The sequence below is a fragment of the Panthera onca genome, chromosome D2 (genome assembly GCF_046562875.1).
Source record: "Panthera onca isolate mPanOnc1 chromosome D2, mPanOnc1 haplotype 2, whole genome shotgun sequence".
Lineage (NCBI taxonomy): Eukaryota > Metazoa > Chordata > Mammalia > Carnivora > Felidae > Panthera > Panthera onca.
The window spans coordinates 58772984-58797721 of record NC_138349.1 but is presented as its reverse complement, the minus strand read 5'-3'; the positions used below and the strand labels follow the sequence as shown (position 1 = coordinate 58797721).

General features: G+C 36.0%; 1 protein-coding gene across 3 annotated transcripts in view; it reads right to left on the bottom strand.

Annotated features, from left to right (window-relative positions):
- The window catches only part of CTNNA3 (catenin alpha 3), a 1784170-nt gene that overhangs the window by 1713456 nt on the left and 45976 nt on the right, over positions 1-24738 (bottom strand). The window contains exon 1 of one of the 3 annotated variants that reach the window (XM_078434309.2): positions 15757-15927. The exons of 1 other annotated variant lie outside the window; for it this stretch is intronic. The gene's annotated coding sequence lies outside the window, so the exon portion shown is untranslated. Of the gene's footprint in view, positions 1-1325; positions 1435-15756; positions 15928-24738 lie in introns of those variants that run through there. One more of the 3 variants, XM_078434310.2, reaches the window with a different exon arrangement.

The following is a 24738-nucleotide window of genomic DNA, read 5'->3' as shown; positions in this document are numbered from 1 at the left end:
TTATTTAGATAAATTCTTGTTGTTTCTAAAAAACTAACTTTCTTAAATCTTTCTTCTGAATTGAGTAACAAGACCGAATCTTCTTCTGCTCCTAGAAAACTTGGAGCCACACTTATGCCCACATAAATCAGCGTGTGGGTTAAAAGGGCAGCAGATCTCCACTTTTTTTCCACCAAAACAGAAGTGACATTTAAAGAGTATTTAATATACACTGTCCAACATACTCTCCTCACTCTGAACTGCCACCCACAGTAAGGAAGACAACTGGTTTGCATGAAATACCCCTGTAAGATTTCTGTAAACCCTGAATTTTCTCCCCCATCAGTCCGTAAGACACTAGAATCACAAAACCATAATCAAAGCTGCTGCATTTTTTGCGTTATTCCTGACTGTTTTATATCCTAATGCTTGTTTTCCTTTCTTCTTTCACTCCACTTTTAATTTGTCCTATCTTGAGTTTCATATACCCTTGTAAGTCACCTTAAATCCTTTCTAGAAGAAGGAATAAATAATCATTCCATGTATCTGCAAAAGCAATCTCAATTTACCTTAGATAAAGCCTTAAAACTTTAACTCCTTGCTGCCTCTTAACTATTCTCTACCACACTGAACACAGAAATATTGAAATCCGAGTTCTTTCTTTTTTATCAATGCCCTGTTTGAAGATATTTAAGGCTACATACCAAAAATACAGGAAAAGCACCCATGCACAATTTAAGTTTAGAGGCCCATGATGGAAATTAAATTGTTTGTGCAAATAAAGAAACTGCTTGCTGCACGACTTTTATGTGTAAAGAACGTAAAGCTTCCAGTTCCTTGCATATACTTCCAGTTACTCAAATAGTAATAGCTCAGTTACACAGCAGGAATTTTTAAATGCTCTGATGTAACACTACTATAGCTTGGTCACTGGCACAGGAGCACTTGTTTAAGCGCTATTTTTAAAACTACTAATAAACACACCAAATAGCAGAATTGAGCCTCTGCTCAAGTGAGTTGCCTAAGTTGTTGTGAAAGAAAAAAAAAAAATGTGTAAGAGAATCACATTTTTATCTACATCTGGAATGCCTGCTAATCTATTAGAAAAAGCAGACATTTATAAAATTGGAACTTTCATAAAGTAGTTTAGAGTTTAGTGTTATTAAAAGGAAAATTAGTTATAAAACTAATAAATGCACAGCATAGTATTTCTATTCATCCCATTTTATAGAAATAATGTCCTTTTATTTCCCCCAAAGTTATCTAACCAAGCAACAGATAATCTAAAATTATCAGATTTGCTTTACAGCAAAATTGGATCTTAAAAAGTTTGACACTTCACTCACCTACTGCAGGACAGAGTATTGCCCATATACAGATACTAAATCAATTGTCTAAGCAATTTCTTGTATTTAGAAATTCAGTGCCACTCTTACGGCTCACAATTTGGCTTATGATGCATCTGTAAGCAAACAGCCTGACAAGCACCCTAGTGTATTTCAGGATGACTGACGGGACACAGTGGCTCAAGCACAAGGGGGGGATGGGTGCTCTTAAAGCAATATGCCAATGAAGAGCAACATCAAACAGTAGAATCAGACCTAAAATTTTATTTTTCAAATCTGCAATGAAATGATGTATTGTCCAGTATAAACTTTTAAACATAACTTTTGTGTGTGCTGTGTTCCCAAAACATTGTGAATTCCAAAGTGGCTTTAAGAATTTTTTAAAAATTTAAATTTAACTGATTAAATTTAACTAATGACAATAAATTAAATATGAGTTGCTATCAGAAATAGGGAAGCAGATCCATGCAGTTTGTCCCCTGCTGTGTTCCTTCCCTGTGGCCTGCCTACTTCCCTGGTTAAAAATTGGATCAAAAGATTAGAAAATTTCAATTATGGATATTTCCATATTAGTTTCACTTCAGAAAATATTCAAGTCATACATTGGCATCATTCTCCACATTTGTAATCTCTCCTATATTATTTCACAATACTCTCTCTGCACTGTTCAATCCTTTTTCTACAGCAATCAGCTCTTTAAAAAAAAAAAAAAAAAAAAAAAAAAAAAGCTACTCATTTTTAAACAATCCCTAATTTAGCCAGCAGAGGGTATCATTTGATTCTGAAAGCCCACAGTATTTCATCCAATGACATTTATTTTTATACTTCAACTACAAAATGGGACACACCATCTCAATTTTCGTTATTAAATATGTTTAAAAATATCCCATTTTATTTTGCCTATATTAATTTGACTTTTATATAGCCCATACTAGTGTTTAATACTTCTCATCTGTGGCAAAGTCTACCATTATTTCTTCTATCAGCTCCAAGAGATGCATTGTCATGGTAGTGAGAGAAAGACTAAGAAGTAGCAGAATTGGGTTCAATCATCAAAACGACTTTCCACAACCCGATTTTTCTGGGACAAAAAAAAGCAAACAAAGAAACAAATAAAAACCCTACGTAAAGATTCCAAGCCCCATTAGAAAATCTAAAACAAACTCCAAAGAAAATAAAACTATGCTATAATACAAAATCATTTCTCTTCAAAATTACATATGATATTTGTAAACTGTTAACTAATATTTTCTAATTGCCTTGTTTGGTATTTGTCCATTCTATATGGACAAATTATAATTAGCTACAGCAAAATTCTAGAAGACAGGGATCCTGTTATCACAGAATTATTGTATTTCTCATGAGCATACAATGTTATGACTAACAAAGTCCTCATACAAGCTACAAATTCCTTATTTTACAAATTCAGTTTTGAAAAGCCTGAATATTGATTTGCCTGATTTACTCTAAAAATAAAGATTTTACCATCTAAATAGCCAAAAATCATTAACTACCACAAATTTATCTTGACTGAAGATAAAAATTTTCTATGCTTCCCTGAAGCTATTATCACAAACATTAAGTTTACTAAGTTAACTTGGCAAAAATAAAACAGATCTAAAGGCTCAAAGAGTGAGCTCTCTTTTCAAGCTCCTAAACTTACCCCTAATGACACAGCCTTTATGCTCAAGTATTAAATTTTCCAAAGAGAAAAGAAATAATCACTCTCTTCCTCAATTGTGATTCAAAATAGGAAATTATAGCTTCTTTTCCTTTAAAAGAAAATTCTATTTCTGATAATGAAAGCAAGTTTTGAGTTCCTCACTCTACAAAATCATTTTTTAATAATTGAATGTGGCAGTTTCTTTCCTCATAGAATAACTAATGGTAGCTACGTAAAAATCATCTTTTACACTTGGAAATAAAGTATACCATCTTTTCAACTGTAATGGATTTTTTTCAGGAAATTGTGTATTGTTAATTTTCTGAACTGATATATTCCCTACAATACAAAAGATACTTAGAATTATTTCTCAAATTAACTGACAGGATATGCATCCATAAGAAAACTGAAATATCAGTTTTGCAAGTAATTTGCTTATCCTTTTTACCAATCATCAAAAAAAATCTAAAATCATCCAATTTTAGAATATACAGATAACTAATTTTTTTGTTTTCATCTAACCACTTAATTCTACTGTACTTTCCAACTATGAGTTTGGTTCCTGACACAGGCTCCCCTGAAGTAGGTCTCATTCACCAATTTTTGGTTTCCCTAGTGCCTTAAGAAACTATACCTACAAGGTCTTGTTAGTCTCAATTCTACTTGAGGATAAAAAAAAAAAATTTTTTTAAACAACAATGCATGGCCTGGGGAGAGATTGAATAGTGAATAAATACTATTTAAAATAATCTTTTACTTTTAGCAAAAATGCCCCCATATATTTCATGTTCAATTTGAATTTGTAACATACTTTTTATATACAGTCTTTCATTTTATTTTGAAAACTACTTATTACTTCCCTAAACTATTGCAGTGGACTTATAACAGATAATATTCACACCAATGAGCAAGTCTAGGGCACACTCTGACTCTGACATACATTAGGTATGATGAGTTTGAGGTGTGAGCGCCATGTGCAAATGGGTTTCATCCCACAGACAGCTGAAATGCAGGATCCTGAAGTTCAGGAGAAAAATCAGCCCTATAAATAGAGATATGGTCACTATGCATCCATGTTACACCCTAACCCATGAGACTAAATGAGATCTTCCAAGGTTCACAGCAGAGAAAGATAAGGCAGCCAAGGATAGAACTTTGCAAAACAAGTACCCACTAGGAATGGGAAGAGAAGGAAAGAAATTAAAAGAACAGACAGAAACACAAGGAAACTGGGTTCAAATTCAAGCTCGACTTCACTCTTCCCCCTTTTATCCTGTTTTTTTTTTCCCCATTTTGTGAAATGAGACCTACAAAGTTACTATTAAGAAGTGCTTACAAAATTACCCATAGAATGTAATGGAGTACTGGGGTGCCTGGATGGCTCCATTGGTTTTAAGCATCTGACTCTTGATTTTGGCTCATGTCATGATCTCACAGTTCACGGGTTTGAGCCCCATGTTGGGCTCTGTGCTGTTGGAGCCTGCTTGGGATTCTCTGTCTCTCTGCCTTTCCCCAACTCGTGCTCTCTCTCCCTCTCAAAGATAAATAAGTAAACATTTTTTTTTTAAAGAATCTAATGGAGTGCTCATTATAGTGCTAATAATTCACCAATTAATTATTCTTATTATGTGGAAAGATACTTTTCTGTTCGTGGGATTCTACTTTTCCAAACCAAAATGCCATTGAATTTTAGAAGGCTGCTGTGAAAGACTACAAAAAAAAAAAAAAAAAAATGCCTATCTGATTTAAAAATGGATGAAGAATCATTAGGTCCACACATTTTTATTTAGCAAATTGAATCCATTTCACCAAGGGAAGTCATCCACCCCATCCATGATAGTAACTTATAATTAGGTAACAAGGAAACATAGTTCTAAAATGGAAGAACTTAAGGTCTGCTTCCAAAGTTGTAACATATGCTTAATAGAGAAAACCAAAGATACACTAACACATATTAACAAATAGTCTATGTTTATTTAGAGGATTAGATATGGAATGGTTAAAGGACAGAATACTGAACCAAAAGCAATAGAATGGCAATAAGTAAAAAACAGAAACCTCTGGTGTCTTGTTCCCACATAAGATTTATGGAATTGTGCCAACATGCTTCATTCCAGAGGAGAGTCAGTCACTTGCTGAGGCTATATTAGAGAGAGGGGAAGGAAATCCTTTCTCCCACCATTTCCAAAGATAGTAACAGAAAACTAGAGAATGATGGATTTCACTACCAAGTAGCCATGTTTATTTTACTCATGTCCCCCACTGGCTCTCTACAAGTCAAGTCTACTAATTTTTCATTATAATGCAAAAGAAATATATGTACAAAGACAAGGAAAATCAATTTGGCAAAATTCATAATACCCCTAAATTGTCCAAAGAGTACCTGCTAGCCTCACTAAGCCTAACTAAAACATCACTCCTATCAGGCCTCCAATTGTACTGAAAAGAATAAAGCTCATCACAGGGTAAGGTAAAGTAATTAAACTCAGTCGTCAGCATAGTGATTCACACTATTTGACTCTAAATGATAATCATACCGACCGTCCAAGTAATTCATACACACATACCCCAAATCACCCCAGCCTTTCTTCTCCTGGATATTGAGAGCACAGAATTAGACTAACACAATTAATCATGTTCCTCAGGTAAAATTCAACTGATAGAACTAGTCTGTGAAAAGTCTGTTGTATTTTATTTTTTGTTATCATAGTCTATATCACTTGCCTCAGCTCTGTTCCACTCCTACCTTCCTGTAGGTATCCACTGTGTTGTAGTTAATGGATGCCTTTCTAATCAACTTCCCATAACTCTTGATATATATCTTTACAATGGTATATAGCTTTATGTGTGTATGGACTTTCAAATTTACACGAACAGTATTGTACTTCTTCTCTCTTCTCTCTCTCTCCCTCTCTGTCTCCCCCCACCCCATTATGTTTTCGTGATCTAACATGTTGAACCATATACATGCAGTAAACACCATAGATTAGCCCAAGCAACACACAATCCAGCTCTCCCTTGCCTTGCACAGCTATGGAAGCAGGACATTAGGTTTCCCAGACTTCTTTGCAACTCAGAATGGCATGTGACAGAATTCTAGCCAATGAGTGTCAGCTGGTGTCCACTGAGATGTCTTCTGGCAAAGCTTTTGCTTTCCCTATAAAAAAGGAATCAGATAATGTTGCTATGACCCTTGGCCCCTCCTTCTACTATCTCTGGTATGATGCCTGGACATAAATCAGTGCTAAAAAGCTAAGGAAGGAAGATGACAGAGCAAAACTATGCAAAGAGCTCAGGTCCTTGATATCATCAGTTCCGAACTTCTTACCCACAGATTTCTTGTTATTTGAGAAAAATTAGTTCCCAACTAATATAATTGATTTAATTTAGTTTCCATTTGTAGCATTCTATCAGATGCCTTTATAATGTATTTTATCTGTCTGTATCCCTATTCAAGAATATTTAGGTAGTATCCAACTCTTTGCTATGGGAAACAGTGCTATAATAAACATTCTCATACATACTTCTTTGTATACCTATGTAAGAGTCCCTCTAATGCATATACTCTGTTACGGCCTGAATTGCACCCTCCCCAAAATTCATATGTCTGTAATTCTAACCCCCTATACTTTAGAATATAACGGTATCTGGAAACAGGGTCTTTAAAGGTAGGATTATGCTAAAATGAATCCATTAGGGTGGGCCCTATCAATATGATTGGTGCCCTTATAAGAAGAGGTTAGGACACCGACACGCACAAGGGAATAACCATGTTGCAGATACAGTAAGAATATAGCCATCTATTAGCCAAGGAGAGAGGCCTCAGAAGAAACCAAACCTGTCAACACCTTGATCATGGACTTCTAACCCTCAGACTAAGAAAATAAATTTCTATTGTTTAAACCAGTCTGTGATACTTTGTTATGGCAACCCTAGCAAACTAATACAATTCAGAAGTAGAATTTCTGGGTCAGAATGCATTTGAGCACTCAATTTCAACAAATATTACTAACCTGGTCTCCAAAATAACACCACCAACAGAACATGTAGGCTCACATGTCCCCATCTCCTCACCAGCACAAGATACTGCATGACATTTCAGCTTCTGCCAACACGGAAAGTACAAAGTGGATCTCACTGTTGTTTTAATTTAATTGTATTTTTGATTACCAATGTCATTGGTGATATGCTTGGGGTTAACTATCCAGCCATTCAAGTATCTCTTCTATGAATTGCTCACTTGTACTTTTTACCCATTTTTCTCCTAGGTTGTCTGTTTTTTCTCACAGATTTCTAAAATTCTCTCTATATTCTATATATAACCCTTTGTCAGTAATAGTCCTTGAAAATATCCTCTCCCTTCTTGATAGGTCTCTCTTTGTATCCATAAACATTCCACCATCTATGTATGAAAGTTCCATTTCTTCACATCTTTACAGATACTAGGTTATTACCAGGTTATTAATTTTTATAAATCCAATAAGTATGATAAGGTATCTCATCATTATTTTAATCTGTATTTACCCAATAGCTAGTGAAATAAGCTAAATATCTTTTCACTTATTTATTAGTCATTCCAATTTTCTCTTCTGTGAATTACTTTTTGACTTATAATTAACTCATTTCTCTGTTGTTCTTTTTCTTATTAATTTTTTTCAATATTTATTTATTTCAGTAATCTCTATACCCAACCTGAGGCTACAGCTCACAACCCTGAGATCAAGAATTATACATTCCTGGGGCACCTGGGTGGCTCAGTCAGTTAAGCATCTGACTTCAGCTCAGGTCATGATAGCGCAGTCTGTGAGTTCGAGCCCCATATCAGGCTCTGTGCTGGCAGCTCAGAGCCTGGAGCCTGCTTCAGATTCTGTGTCTCCCTTTCTCTCTGCACCTCCCCTGCTCACATTCTGTCTCTCTCTCTCTCCAAAAAATAAATAAACATTTTTAAAAAAAAGAATCACACATTCCTCCATATGAGCTAGCCAGGCACCCCTCCTTATTAATTTTTAAATAATTCTTTGTAAAATGTTATACTAAATCATTTTTTGTTTAATGATCTATGAGTTACTATTTCCATAATAATGCTACATAATAAAACACCCTAAAATTCAGTGGCATAAAACAACATTTATTCTCTCTTGTGCATTTTCAGGTTGGCTGGTGGTTAGGTTGGCTAATCCAAGATGGGCCTGGCTGGGCTTACTCCAAGCTGCAGTTTTGGAATCCAAACCTGTTCTACATGTGTCTCATCCTCCTTGGACAAGTAGGCTATCAGGAGCATGTTCTTCCCATGACAACAACAAAAATACAAGAAGGACAAGTGGAAAAATACAAATTAAAACTACTTCTCAAATGCCAAACTGACAGAGAGCCCAGTATCTCTCTTATCCCTCAAATAGTTCAAGAATTCCATGGCCTCTTGACCCCCCTTACCTCAAAGAGAGAAAACAAGAGAATATGTTTAGAATACAAGTGGGTCCTGTTGAAGGCTGCTAGTGTTCTACTCCCAGCACACAGTTAACTGATGAAAACTGATCCCCTGAAGTCCATTGTGACCTTTCCACCTGCTGCACCCTTGCGTTTGCTGCTACCGTTACTGACATTGGCCATGGTGATTCTTCAAGACAGAACCAGCTTGCTCCCTCAGAGGTATGGCATGGTATCCATGCTTACAGCCTCAGTTTACCAAGCACAGTGGCCAGGTCAGGAGGGCCTTCTGCCTCCTTCTGCCTTCAATCACTCACAAGCCCAAACAGCCTCTCCCACCAGATAATATAGGCCACAAAAAGGATTCTAATTTAAGGTCTTTGATATTCTTTCTTACTAGGTCCTTTCTTATTCAGGAACAGTTCAATGCATTAAAAAGTTTCTAATAATAAATACATTGTAAAAGAAAGGAGTCCAGGTCTTCACTCTTTTCCTCTCTGAAGACTCCCAGACTCTACAGATTGTCTCCAGTCCTCCCAGTTTTGACCAGCACTGCAGGTGAAGAAAGACTGGAAAAGATAACCTTTATCAAATCAGAAAAAGACCCTCATACATCAGTACTGAGACACAAGAGGATAAATATCTCCTAATGATTTGCAAACACTGGGGGAACCTTATAGTTTCCAGATAAAATACAGAATTCCCAGGTAACTTTGAATTTCAGATAAACAGTGAATAATTTTCCAGCGTAAGTATGTCCTATGTCCTATGTAATATCTGGGACATACTTACACTAAAAAACAAAAAACAAAAAACAAAAAAAAAAAACAAAAAAACAACAACAACAACAACAACAAAAAACTGGCTGTTTACCTGAAATTCAAACCTGTGTGTCTTATATTTTCATTTGCTAAATCTGACCACCCTACTTTTTGTATTTCATGAATGGGACAAATTGGGAGGAGGGGGGAACTAGAACTCCCTTGTACCTAAATTTAAAGCAGCCTCAGAGCCAGACCCTCACATCTGTGTATCCTGACATCCTGTCAGAGAACTGAGGGCAACAGAGACAACCCAATAACCAGCTCTCATCCCGTTACTACACAGGAGCTGCTTTTTAGACAGCCAGATGTGCTTCCTGGTCACCTCCCAGCAACAGATTTCTAACTACACTCTGCCAGAACATTTTAGTTCCCAGAAATACAATACGGGATACAAGAAGACAAAGGAAGAATAACATACTGTGTCCTGAGATATGAGAACCCCAACAGGAAGGGTTCTCCAAGATCATGATGTTGTGGTTCATGAGATTAAGCCCCACATCAGGCTCTGCACTGACTGCATGGTCTCTCTCTCCCTCTCCCCCTTCCTCCCTCTCCCTCCCTCCCTCTCTCTCTCTCAAAATAAATAAACTTTAAAATAATAATAATTATTATAATAAATTATTTTAAATTATCTAGAGTTGAATTCACCTCCAAGTAGAGGAGCAAATAATAGGAATAAGAAAATAGCTGCCCCAATGGATGTGTACCTCCTGTAGCCCAGAAATGTACTGAGATACCTGAGATTTAAGAGAGAAGAGATTTAAAATTTAAGAGAGGAATTCTGTAGTTCAAAGTTGATAGTGATGAAGCTCAAAGGGGATATACATATCTCACTTATGACAAACACCAAATAAGTCCCATCTTTCAAAAAGAAGCCAATAGGAAAATATCCAAAATAAAAAGACTATATAAGATAAGAGTAAGATAATGTCTTAAAGATAAACAGAAACTACCCTCAAGATAAAAGAAAATTTGGAATACTATCTACTCTGTGCTCTCAGTGAAACACCCAAACACATAAATTTCAGGACAGAAGTGATGGAAAAAACAAATAAAAAGAAAATCGACTGAAGTGAGAGGTCAAAATAAAAAGAGACCTAGCAATGATTTAAAAACTTTTTAAATAAGCAAAACCAAAAAGACAATAAATTAATTACAATCTCAATTGGAGAGGGGCTCCTGGGTGGTTTAGTCAAGGATCCGACTTCGACTCAGGTCATGATTTCATGTTTCATGAGTTCGAGCCCCACATCGGGCTCTGTAATGACAGCTCAGAGCCTGGAGCCTGCTTCAGATTCTGTGTCTCCCTCTCTCTCTGTCCCTCCCCTGCTCGCTCTCTCTCTCTGTCTCTCTCTCTCAAAAATAAACATTAAAGAAAAAAATTTTAATCTCAACTGGAGAAATCACTCCTCTCCTTTATTTGCTGCCTCTCTATCAGCAACTTTATCATTCAAAGGGCAAAAGAAGCAAGGCATAGAACTGCTTAGCCTGGACTTAATTTTTATCAAGAAAGAGAAATATGTTAGTGATTTCAAAGTGACAGGAACCATGGGGAAAGCTGAACATGTCACCTTAGAGTCCATTACAGCCAAGGAAGAAAACACAAAGCAAAGTAAGACAAGTATCTTCAATTGTTTAGCAGGTCAGAGAAAATATACATATTTCCCAGAGCCAGAAATTCTAAAATGAAAGATAGGTCAAAAAATAAAACCCACTATTAGAAGTCACATGAAGAAAAAATGAGACAGAATGTATGCAAATATAATTTAATGTGGTATACAAGAAGCTTTCTAAAAACCTGACGTTTTTAAAGGACATACAAGAGAAGAAGGAAGAAGGTAAAGGTAAGAATGAACGCATCAGTATACTACTGGCTTATTAAAAGTGTGGACTAAACCTAAGATAAACAGAGACTTGTGAAAAATGCTCAAAACAACACCAATATTTTTAGGTTGCATTTGAGGGAAGAAGGACAAGAAAGATACAACCACCCTCCTCCACTCCCAGGCAGAGTTTGTGACATTGACAACAGACAGAAAGGAAAATGACAATATTTTGTGTTTGCTTTCATCTTGTCTACCAAGGAGAGTGGTCTTTATGACAGTAAGGTTGTGCCAACAATCTTACTATGCATCTGCCTTCACTAAATGTAACTGTCCTAAGTGACGGAGGAGGGCAGGTCAATGTGTATAACAAGATGCAGCTCAGTATGTACAACATTATGCCTTTTAAATCTTGACCTAAATTAGGATTCTGTAAATTAGCAAGAGCATAATGTATGGATATTGCATGGGCAACCAACAGTGCCTATCACAAGATATTTGATTCTGAAAGCTAGAATTATGAAAACAGAATTGCTGAATCTAACCAAAAGCAAGTTAATCTTGCAAACTCCCACGGAAACATGACCTATGAGCTATAGCCTTGGGCTAAGATAGATGTTGATACCGCTTCAAGAGAATCACAGAGAAATCAGTTTTACTTCTTATTCTCCCTTCATTCCTAACCACAAAGAAACAAACACACATTAGAGGCCAGGGCCTTTATTCGATTTACTAGTATCTATTCCCAGTACTAAGAATAATGTCTGCTACACATGTCATCTAGAATGAGTGAATTAATTAATTCCAAAGCCAATACCAGAGCAGACCCAATGTAGTCATTTCAGCAATCCTGCTTCTCCGTCATTCTGAGGGTTCTCAGTGAACTAACTCAGGGCCTCTTTGCATTAATACCACCTCCAGAAATCTCATCAACTGAGACCTAATAATTCACTTATTATTTAATTAATTCTATACCTCCATCCCAATTCCCTACCCCATATGCAGATAAATGCTATATACAGTGTAATTTAAGCAGTGCTACCCTAAGTACAAGTCTGCAATGATATAAGGAGCTTGCAAGAATGTAAATCAATGACCATTTCTTCTAAAAAGTCTTGCTACAAAGTCTTAGGGCATAGATGACCTACATTCTGATACAAACTTTTCTCCTTTCATGGACCAATAACAGATTGAGAACTACTGATCAATACAGCCAATATAAAGTAGGGCCTACAGTGCTCAAGTTCCACTCTTTGAGGGCTTTTCTTTGCACTAAACATTGCCTTCTCTATCAAATCTATTTCCCCACTGATGGAAGAACCTGAAGCAGAACAAGCATACTGGTTAGGATAATGAAGACAGGAAAAAGAGGTGGGTGTGCCAAATAAATTTGACCTAATTTACAATTTGGTACATAGGAACTTAAAATCATTTCTCAAACCCTGGAAGATAGTGAGTAAATTGGTAGCAGATTAAATTGGCTGTGTCCCAGGCACCAATAATATAGTTAAAAACAGTAATCAAGCATGTGAAGATCACATGCAACAGCTAATAGTCCTGTTCACTTTCAAAAATTCTGTAGTCTCAATTATCTGTCACTTTCCATTAGATTTGCAACTTGGCTAAACTCAGGAGCTCCACCCCACAGTACCATGTCACTTAAAAGCAGTATCCTAACAAAAATCAGAAAAATAACACTCTCTGAATCTCTAGACTAACATTCCCATGAGCCAGTCATCCTTAAATAAACACTATTTTTTTAAGTCTTTATTACAAAGCACATAGTTTCTCTTCGGGCAAGACTGAGGGCCAACTTCTCAAACCTTAATCCCTTCTGTTCCAAAGAAAAAATAAAAACACACAAACAGAAATGCATAGGGATGAGAAAAGAGAACTCCATCCTTCCATAGCTCTGGTCTTCCTCTAAATATCACTGAAAAATAAAAGTGCACAATTAAAAAAGTTTTAATACAGGCACAATATATTCTTTAAGAATTCACAACCCTATACCTCAACTCACCTCCCACCAAATAATACTGATATCTCTATACTCTCTCTACTTTGAATTCTCTGGAGAGCCACCACCTCCAAAAGTCAAATAGTTTTACTGACCACCAATTCCTTGGCTTTTTTCCTTCAATATAGTCTATTTCTACAACCATAGCTCCTAATTTCAACAATAACAAAATTAAAACTTCACTATCTTCTCTTACTCCCACTCTAGCTATGCCCCTTTCCAATCCCGTTTTCCTAAACAGAAAAACCTAATACTGAATTTCTGCTTTTGTATGTTCCCTCTACCTTTTTCTTTCACTCTGCTGCCTACAGATTTCTCCAAATACTTCTAATTTCTCCAAACATTTATTATAACTACAGTATTTATCCTTCTTAATTCTGCTATTTCTTTGTCACAGTTGGCTCTTAAAATTCATATAAGTCAGAACAATGTATAGATGGTCCTCTAAAAAAAAGTCATTTATAACTTCTATTGTTCAAAAGTCCAAAATAATATAGTCAATAATACTATCTCTTAGTTTCAGGCAGAGCTGAAGCATTTTCCTGACATGTAGCTTTGTTGATATCTGTAAAGCTGATAAGTTGAAAATTTGTAAATAGAGATTCTGTCCTTCCAAACACTTAGTATATTGCTATTTACATACCTGATAACAATGTTTTACATATCAGAGACATTCAATAAAGATGTCATTTGGTAGACAAGGAATTTTACAAAGTCTTAAAAGAAAAACAGTAAAAAACCAACTTCTTAAAAATCACAGCCTTTGTCTTCAACTCAAATGCCCTATAATCCAAGTCCACATTTAAGAATATAGTTTGAAGAATCAGACCTACAGAGAACAAACTGATGGTTGCCAGGAGGTGAAGGGGAAGATGGGCAACATGGGTGAAGAGGAGTGGGAAATATAGACTTCCAGTTATGAAATGAATAAGTCACAGGAATAAAAGGCACAGCAAAGGTAATATAATCAATGATATAACAGCACTATATGGTGACAGATAGAAGCTACACTGTGGTGAGCATAATGTAGTGTACAGAGATGTTGAATCACTATGTTGTACAACTGAAACTAATGTAACATTGTGTGTCAATTTTACTCAAATAAAAAATTTTTTAAAAATACAGTTTAAAGAAATTATCTTTAAAATAAATAAAGACACACACACACACACACACACACACACGCAAAGATATTTACCATAGCACTTAGGTATTCAACAATAATTAAGAAAATCATATTCAGTAACTTGGGAAATTGTTACACAGTAATTTAAGATAATATCTATGTAGAATAGGTAATGTTACATGGAAAATGTTTTGGTATAATGTTAAATGTAAAAGCAAGGTCTCAAATTTTATCAACAGTATTGCTGTAATTCATTTCAAAGCCATGCAGAGAAAAAAGACTAAAAGGAAATGCATCAATGAGATGACAGGTAATTGTTTTTCTGTGCTTTTAAAATTCTACAATGAGCTCATATTACTTTTATGATGAAAAGAAAATAAATTTTACTATAAAATCCCAATATTTTACTCAAGTAAGAAGGAAGACACAGACTATGTATAGGAGGGTAACAAATGGAAATAGTTGTGTCTATACTGTCTATATTCTAGGTTTTTCCATTTAACAAATTTGTCCTTTGCTAATACTGAGGTCATTTTTTTATAGTGAATAATGAAATTTTAATAGTGCATCCAAATACACCATTCAAATTTAGCTGTTGATAATCCACATCTCCAAATCACAACTATTTTCAATATGTTGACCTTTCCATCTGTCTAAATAAGTTAACCACAAACCCAGAAGCAAAGCTAATGTGAAATCTTATTTTTCGTACTTGCGTGTTGTAAGCAAATCGTTGGATTTCATGTATCTTCAAAGACACTGTAACAGGCTTTCTTAGTGGTGTATATCGGTGACTCAAAACTTGTACAATTGATGAACTTCTGATGCCTAAACTAAATTTCTTCTGGTTTCTATTTGAACTCATTCCTTCCAGTTCTGTCCTCAGTGCAACAGAGAGCAACTGTTCAGTCACTCAGACCCCCATCAAAACAGTGACATTCTCTTTACAGTATTGATTATTACATTCCACATAGTGTGATTTTTATTCGATTATAAATGGTGGTAAAACAGTTCTGAGAGAACTCAACCTCTTAATATTACTGCCAATTATAAAACAAATACATGAGAGAAATATTAAATTTAGGAATTAATGCTTTTGCCACTATCTCATTTGAAAAATCTTCCATTTACTGTGAACAAGCTTTTGGTTGAAAGTAAAATCCCTTCAAACATTTTCTATCTTTGCTTTCTTTTGCCCCAGCCCCATGCCAAAGCACAAGCATCCAGGCCGTATCTTATCTTTTCCTGCACAGTATTGCAATCGGCTTTTTATAGCCAGAAACTCTCTGAATGCAAAGCACGACCTTGGCTACTAGCTTCCCCTGGCACTGGTTTGAAAGTTATTTATAACTTTAAAATTAGCATGAAAGCCTACATTTCTCATCATAACTACTCAAAACATTCCCATTTTATATAACAGTGTGATGTACTGTAATTCAGAAGGAAACCCCACATTTTAAAACTACGATATATAACTAAGGCAGAGCAATTCAACGCAGCAACAAGAATGCACTGAAGTCCAGCTCTTCTCTTTACAAACTTGACTCTTACCTTTCTGTTGCTTTCTATAAAGTAAATGTTTTTAAAGTTCAGCTCTTGTAGGGAATTTTCCAAAAAGAGTTTTGGGAGGGGAAAAAAAAAAGAAGAAGAGGGAGAAGCCTTCTTAGCCAGAGTTACAGAGTACCAAATTAAGAGGCAGTGACAGTGGGGCAGTCACTTTAGCTGAGCGTCATTCACCCAGGATAAGAAAGAAAGGGGAGGTTACAAACCAGGGTGGGTGGTATCTAATCCTGAACTGCTAGTCACTGACCTCACTGACAACTTGTTACTGAAAATACTCCGTTGAAAAAGGCCAGACACATACTTTGCCTAGAGATCTATAAACATAGCTGTCAGGAAGCTCTGAATAAGTTAGGTTTGCATTTCTCTCCAAAATAAGGACCTCTTTACATCTAATTAAAGCTGAAGACTGGAATTATGGAGAGTGAAAAAAATGATAAAGCAGGGATAATAAGAGTCTAGGGAATCCATACATCAAAAGATCAATTATGTGAAATTTAGCATCTTCAATGCCACAGGACAATGTGTCAATCTGAGATAGTGCTTTTGCTCTGAAATCTTACCTGTCTCATACACTTGCACCAGGTATCACACTCCATGCTCCCAGAATTTATGGAGAACCACATAATTATCAGTATACAGCATGTACTGTGAAGATTTACAAAAACTCTACAGCGAAACCATTATTAAAGTTATCAAGAAAAAAAAGTCTTCTCCTACAAAATTTCTTTTGCTACAGCTGTTCTTTTTTGTATCTCCTCTTCCCTTTTTCGGTATCTTTTCCTCAATACCCTAACATTCACTGGAACAAATCTTGCATATCCCTGCCTTGTGATTTATCATTTCACCAATTCCTTGATTCCCCACTTGAACTCATACCATATTTCCTTTGACACTACCACTTCTGTGACTTTCTTCCAACAGCTTCTAAAACAACAGTCCCTTATAAAGAACTACTCCACTGTATCTTAACCACGCTAGAATTAAAATTTCCTAATATATATTTAATAAGTAAATAGAAAAACTACTCATTTGAGTTTTGGCATTATTGTTCTTAAAGAAACTGAATTCAAAATAAAAAGAAGACATTTGTTAGCTCCACAGGCCCTCTTATAACAAATATTAGGGAGCTGAGACAAAAGACAGGGTCCGGGGACTGTCAGAGAGAATCAACGATGAAAGGAGTTTCATTTTATATGATTTCTAGGGAAATCTGAAAATAACTGTATTTTTATGTAGCTTCCTTTAAAATGTGCATAACTGGCATCACATTTATCTAAAGATTCTTAGTTGCTGACATACTGTCCTCCCAGATTTTTTTAAAGCAGCTTTTTTCTCCTGGAGAATCTAGGAATAGCCTCTTTTCACACTGAAAACAAAGACTAAGTTTTATGTCTCTCAATCCATCTTTTCTTGAATAAAGAATTCACTTGACACTTGCAAAATAGAAGTTTTTGTTTTAGAGCTTTAATAATGAATGTTTTCCAAACCCAGACTGCTGAACTGAGCCCAAGATAAGATACCCAAATTCTATTATGAACTAGTCTGCCCCCACTGTAAAACCACAAATAAGTTACTTACCTGCTCTGTACCTCTCTTTTCCATCTGCAGAATGGAAATGAAAACTCCTATTCTTTCTATCTATTTGTCAGGGGATGTGTGAATTAAATGGACAAAATCTGAAGTGTTGCAAATTATACAGAACTTCTCATAGATAAAATACAGATGAAATTACAGTACTTTGTGTTATTAAAACAATTAAATATTATAAAACATCTGAAATACAATGTTAAAGAGCTCTATAGAGTTTTTTTTCATTTCTTCATAAAAATGTAACCTCTAAGATAGTTAAAATGTTTCCCACTATGGCCACAAGAGGTCCCTTTCCTAGCAATTCAAATCACGTCAGATTTGATGAGCAGAGGCCCCACGATCCCCTGTATTTGTATCAGTTGGCTGAGAAAAAATACAGATCACCTATGTCACATTTCCATAGCTAACTATAGGGTAGCAAACAAAACCAGAGAAATCTGGCTTTCTCTGGGTGATCACTGAAGCATGCTGAACACTAAATAGTTCCTGTAAACGACACAGCTACTGCATTTTGCACCCTGGCCCCCTTCCAGGTTTTCACAGTAATTCCTTCTTGTAACCTTGCCCAGTCTTGTTCAGTATTTATTCTCCTTCCCTATTTACTTGTTTCCTTTCTGTATACTTTTCAAACTTTAAAATTTTGGCTCACATTCCTCTTGCAAGCAAACAAAGGTTAGGGGTAAAGGAGCTGGAAAAAAAAGAGAGAAGAGAGAGAATAAATCAGGGCAGTTGTAGCAATCCTCCTGAGGTAATCAAAAGTATGTATGTCTTTGGCCCCAGACAAAGTCACTCCACCATATGTACTGAGAAGTCCCTTGATGTGGATCCCTATGTTAGAAGCCAGCTAGAACATCAGAGGCACAGAAGGGAAGCCTCCAAAAAGAAAATAATTCTACCTCTATCAGAAGCCCCTCTTGGAAAATAAGCCCTCCAGGAAACAATCAGTTCTTCAATCAGAATAGAATACCTTTTCTCCTTTTCACTAAAATACCTTAAAGAATGAATATAGCTTTTGCATGAACTTTGAGTCCACTTTATTCTATACATAATACCTCAAAATATTTCAGGCAATTTCAGGTTGGGGCTTCAAAAAAATATGTGACTTTCTGAACAGCTATAACACCTTTTCAAGATCAGATTTAAAGCTAAGAATAATTTGTGATAATTAAAATTATCTTATCCCAAAAATATGTGATAAATAATGCTGGCACTTTGTTGGTGTTTTAGGTGAAACTAAATGAATCTGTTCCTATTTCAAAGGTCTTATATACTGCAGCAAAAGATCCTTCCCCCTCTCTTCCCACCTACCCTGTTATTAGCTACTAACCAACTCTCCTGCCTCGCAAAGAAAAACAGAAGCCACATGGGAAGATGCCCCGTGCCTTCTCATTATCAAATCTATAAAACCACCAGCCCTGAGCCCCACCTTCTCTGGTTTCCTTCCTATTATAATGCAAATAGTACCCTTGCTCCTACCAGCAGCTAATCTCTCCTCTTCTGCTCTGGATTCCTTCTTCTCCCCCTTCTCAAGGACTCTGCTCCTTCCTTATCACTTCATGTACCACATTATCACCCTTTCTGCAATGATCAGCACAAAAATACTCCACAAGACCTCTAACTTTAAAATATCCAACAAACAAAAGCATTAGCTTCACCCTACATTTCCTCCCAGTTCTCTGCTACCTTCATCACAATACTTCCCAAATAAGCTTCTCACCATCCCTACATCTTCAACCATCATTCATTCCACAACCCATTTCTGTCTCCTTCACTGCCATAAAGGCCATTTTTAGGTCTACCACCAACTTCTGTGTGGTCAAATGCACACTGTCACCTCAAGGGATATCTCATCCAACCCTATGAATTTAAAGGAGATCCATAATAAAATGTTAAATGGGATTTTTCCTGCTTTGCAGAACTGGCAACTAAGCTCAAAATAAAAGAAAATTAAGCCATCTGTGTACACTGCATGCATGCTAAGGAATTTCCAGTATTTAAAGATAGACACCTCATTCAGGGCTTACTAAGAAGCATTTAAAAAAGAGCTACATGCTCCTCCTCTCCTGTTCCCTTTCCTAGCCCTAACACTACAGGAAAAGTTAGGGGACTTGAAATATCAAAGGAACAAGGCCAACTAAATCTCTCTTCTTGAAGATACCAGAGCAGAAGTGGTGAAAAAAATCAATCTTGCCCCTTTCCATTTCCAAGTCCCTTGAGAAGACATCCGGTCAGTGCTGGAGGAAAAAGAGGAGATAGGATTTAAACTGGAATAAAATGGAAGTTTTAAAATAGACTAAGTAGGGGCACCTGGTGGCTCAGTTGGTTGAGTGTCCAACTTCAGCTCAGGTCATGATCTCGTGGTCTGTGAGTTCGAGCCCCACGTTGGGCTCTGTGCTGACAGCTCGAAGCCTGGAACCTGCCTCAGATTCTGTGTCTCCCTCTCTCTCTGCCCTCCCCCGCTCATGCTCTGTCTCTCTCTGTCAAAAATAAATAAACATTTAAAAAAAATTTTAAGAGACTAAGTAGCCTTTAAAACATTTCACTAAGTGGCAGGAAAATTATGGAGCTGACCCAATATGTCATTAAAGAATGAGAAAGGGAGACGCAATAGAGCAAAGGTAAATGCAGAGACTGGACAAGGCGATTGCTCACTGAATACACCAATCATACATCCATATGCTAACAAATTCCAAATTTGTATATCCTCAACCCAGACCTCCCTCGTGAGCCCCAGAGGTATACATCCAACTGCTTTCTTCATTTAGATAGCTAATAGACCTTTCAAACTTATCATGACCCAAAAAAAGAGCTCTTGATTATGCCTCCCAAATATACTTCTGTCATTCATATTCTAGTAATTGGTATCATCGCCTCATTGCTTAAGCCAAAACCTAGGAATCTTCCTTCATTCATTCTTTTCCCTCAAAGTCATCAAGAATTTCCATTAATCCTACTTTGAAAAGTTATCTTTTATACATCCACTTCTATCTCCTCTGCCCAACTATTTTGAGGCATCTGCAATCTATTCTCCACATAGCTTCTAAATGATGTTTTAGAACGTAGCTTAGCTCATGCCATTCTCCTGCTTAATATCATCCAATGCCTTGTTAGTCATAGCAAAAAAATCCAAATTCTTTAACAAATCTACAAGGCCCTCTGTGTTATGGCTCCTGTAAACCTCTTCCATTTTCACTCATAACACTCTCCCCTCCAGTTCACGGACTTTAATTATATTTTCTACTCATAAAATACCCAAGCTTATTCTCAGGACTGTTGCACTTATCATCCCTCTGCCTGAAATCATTTCCTCCCAGCTATTTATATGTCTGGCTAATTTTCATCCTTCGCCTTCTCATAGAGGTATTACCTGATTACCTTACCTTACTGCCCCCAGTCACTTACTACAACCTTCAATATTTATTTGTTTGTTTACTTATGTTGTCTCCACCAGGGGAATGAATGTTAGGGGCAGCAACACAGTCCATTAACAGTATGGCATATGCAAATTAACTATAATACAAAGTAAAGCATCAATAGCTGAGGGATTTCAAAGGAGGGAGAGATAACTCAAGGAGAAGAGGATAATCCAGGAAATTTTCCTGGAAGGAGTTATATTTGCCTTGATGCAGAAATGAATGATATCAACAAAATAAGAGAATGGTGTTCTTTTAATTTTATTTCTCAAATATCCTTCAAATCCATTGCCTCTCCATCTTTACAGCTACTACCCTGCCCTGGTACCAACATAAGTTATATCTTGTTTGTTATCTTTATATATTATATTTACCACCAAATTTCTTCTGCATTTTGCTTGTGTAAACTCAAATAGAGCATTTAAATGTTAGTCAAGGTGTATTTAATGTTAAAATCAAATATCTCAATTTAACTATTTCATAACTCCTGAAATTGACACTTTACCTTTATTGCCTTGGTGTTAGCAAAAATGAATGTTTTTCTCATTAATTTTTCTCATTTAATTTTCTCAGAGTGCCATGCCTCAACTTTGACAGCCCATCTTGCTGTTAGTCAATAGTCTTAACAAGCACAGTAATTATAGTCAATCATGTCTGCTTTAGTTCATTGATTACTCTGTTACTTCTTTTTCAACTTGTTAATGAAAATTCCCAGCACAGACCTTCTTGGTGACATTTCTTTTATTAATTAACCACCTTATCAGTCCCTCGCATATATTAATAAACCACAGCTTCTAGTATTGATGGTTCTAAAAACAACTTGCTCTTGCAGCTTTGAAAATTATTTTTAAAGGTACAGAATATCTAGAATGAAATCAACACTTACTGTCATTTAACCTATCTTTTTATTTCAAATTATGTAAATAAGAGATGTGTACTATGTTATTTATAAAGGATTACTATACTTTATTTTTATTTGCTACAGCTCTTAAAGTGTTAAAGAAATTGTCTTATCTTTCAGAATGTAACCTCAAAAGCTACTAGTAAATAATATAAACAACACAGTAACGTATCATCTTAACCTAGAGGCACTTAACAAGGGATGCAGAAATACTGATATCATTTATTTTTTTGAAGTTTATTTATTTACTTTGAGACAGAGAGAGAGCAAGCAAACAGGAGGGGCAGAAAAAGGAGAGAGAGAATCCCAAGCAGGCTCCCAAGCATGTAGAGTATCATGTCATCTGCGAAGAGTGAAAGTCTAACTTTTTCTTTGCCAATTTGGATAACTTTTATTTCGTTTTGTTGTCTGATTGTTCAGGTTAGGACTTCCAACATGCTCATAATCAGGGAAATACAAATCAAAGCCACAATGAGATACCACCTCACACCAGTCAGAATGGCTAAAATTAACAACTCAGGAAACAGCAGATGTTGGCAAGGATGTGGAGAAAGGGGAACCCTACTGCACTGTTGGTGGGAATGCAAACTGGTGCAGCCACTCTGGAAAAGTGTGGAGGTTCCTAAAAAAATTAAAAATAGAACTACCCTACGGCCCAGCAATTATACTACTACGAATTTATCCAAAGGATACAAAAGTGCTGATTCGAAGGGGCACATGCACCCCACTATCAACAATAGCCAAATTATGGCAAGAGCCCAAATGTCCATCAACTGATGAATAGATTAAGGAGATATGATATATATATATATATATATATGTGTGTGTATACATATATGTATATGTATATACATGTATACATATATATAGATACATACATATATGTATATATATACATACACATACACACACACACACTAGAATACTACTCAGCAATGGAAAAGAATGAAATCTTGCCATTTGCAAAAACATGGATGTAACTGGAGGGTATTATGCTAAGTGAAATAAGTCAGTCAGAGAAAGACAGATATCATATGATTTCACTCATACATGGAATTTGAGAAATTTAACAGATGAACATAGGTGAAGGAAGGAAAAATAACATAAAAACAGAGAGGGAACCAAACCATAAGAGACTCTTAAATATAGAGAACAAATTAAGGGTTGATGGGGGTGGGGGTGAAAGGGTGGGTTAAATGGGTGATGGGTATTAAGGAGGGTACTTGTTGGGATGAGCACCAGGTGTTATGAAGTGATGAATCACTGGGTTCTACTCCTGAAGAGAAGACTACATTGTATGTTAACTAACTTGAAAATAAAAAAAAAAATTATTTTCCAATGTCCTTTTTTAACATCCTAAAATGAAATTCATAGTTACTAACTATACATTATCTATACCGAGTCTTTAAAAACATATTTTATATGTTTACAGGGTTTCCTGGGTGGCTCAGTTGGTTAAACATCCAACTTGTGCTCAGGTCATGATCTCACAATTCATGGGTTTGAGCCCAATATTGGGCTCACTGCTATCAGTGCACAGCCCTCTTTGGATCCTCTGTCCCCTTCTCTCTCTGCCCCTCCCCTGCTCACACTCTCTCTCAAAAATAAAAACATTAAAAAAATAAAAACATATTTTCTATATAAATGTCATTTAAATACAATTGTGTGTATTTACATAAATTATACATTTGCATTTCATTACACAAATGCTCAGGCACACTCATACTGGAACACATAATAAGAGGCACTTTTCCCCTTAAGCACAGAAGCACTGTGAATATGATAGCTACAAATGTAAATTGATAAGGATGTGTTGTACTGGCAATTCAAATATCACCAGCAGCTTTGCAACAATGACAAGATTTTTCTGAAATAAGAAATAACTCCTCATATAATATAGAACAAAAGAACAATCTTCCTTTGATATACTCAAGTGTATTCCTAGAAAAGTATATTAATAAAACTGTGCAGAAAAAAAAAAACTTAGTGTTTATAAGTTAAACGAGAGTTAAGTTCTAAGCTTAGAAAATTATAAACAGCACCTACAGTGGGATATCTGAAACCTGCTTGGTATGCGGGATAATTCATTTTAGAGAAGAGTTCCACACATTTCAAAACCGCTAAGCTTCTTTGGCCTATACCAATTAAATGCCAGATGTGCCCCACAACTACTGTGACAACCAAAACTGCCTGCCCCGGAAAGAAGAGGAAAAGGGGTGACTTGAGAATCACTGCTGTAAACACTGTATGTTTACAAGAGCCCCAAGGCTGAAATGAAGAAGATGATAGATAACTGATTGATTGATTGACTGATTAAGGAAAATAAATCATGTAAAAAGAACCCCTAATTAATGTGATATAGCACAATCTAGAATGGACTACTGCAGTCCCAAACATGGCTTTAGAAGAATAATTCTGATTTCTAGAAAATGTATTAAAAACAGCTATGGCAATTGCCTGAAGGAGAGGACAGAATGGGCAGTACCCACAGGACCAGATCTTATCCTATAAGTTAGAGAGTGAGGTTTCTGTGAAAAGAATGGATATTCCCATTGTTATTTATACTGGAAAAAAAACTGATTCCAGAATAGAAATGAAAACTGGAAAGCTAGTTTTTAGCTGAAATGCAGGGAATGTGACTTTCTCTGTAAAGTCCATTGTTTGGGAGACTAGACTCCAGACAGAAAGGAAAAGCCAGACGGTATCCCACAGTGAAAAGGCAAGCTGACATTTTCATAATAGTGGTAGAAAGTTAAAGAAACACTTTCTAAGGATGCCTTAAACCCACAACTATATGGTCAACTAATCTTCAACAAAGCAGGATAGAATATCCAACATGTAAAAGAACGTCTCTTCAACAAATAGTGCTGGGGAAACTGTACAACAACATGTAGAAGAATGAAATTGGACCACTTTCTTACACCACACACAAAAATAAATTCAAAATGGATGAAAGACCTAAATGTGAGACAGGAAACCATCAAAATCCTAGAGGAGAACACAGGCAGCAACCTTTCTGACCTCAGCTGGAGCAACTTGTTACTAGACACATCTGTGAAGGCAAGT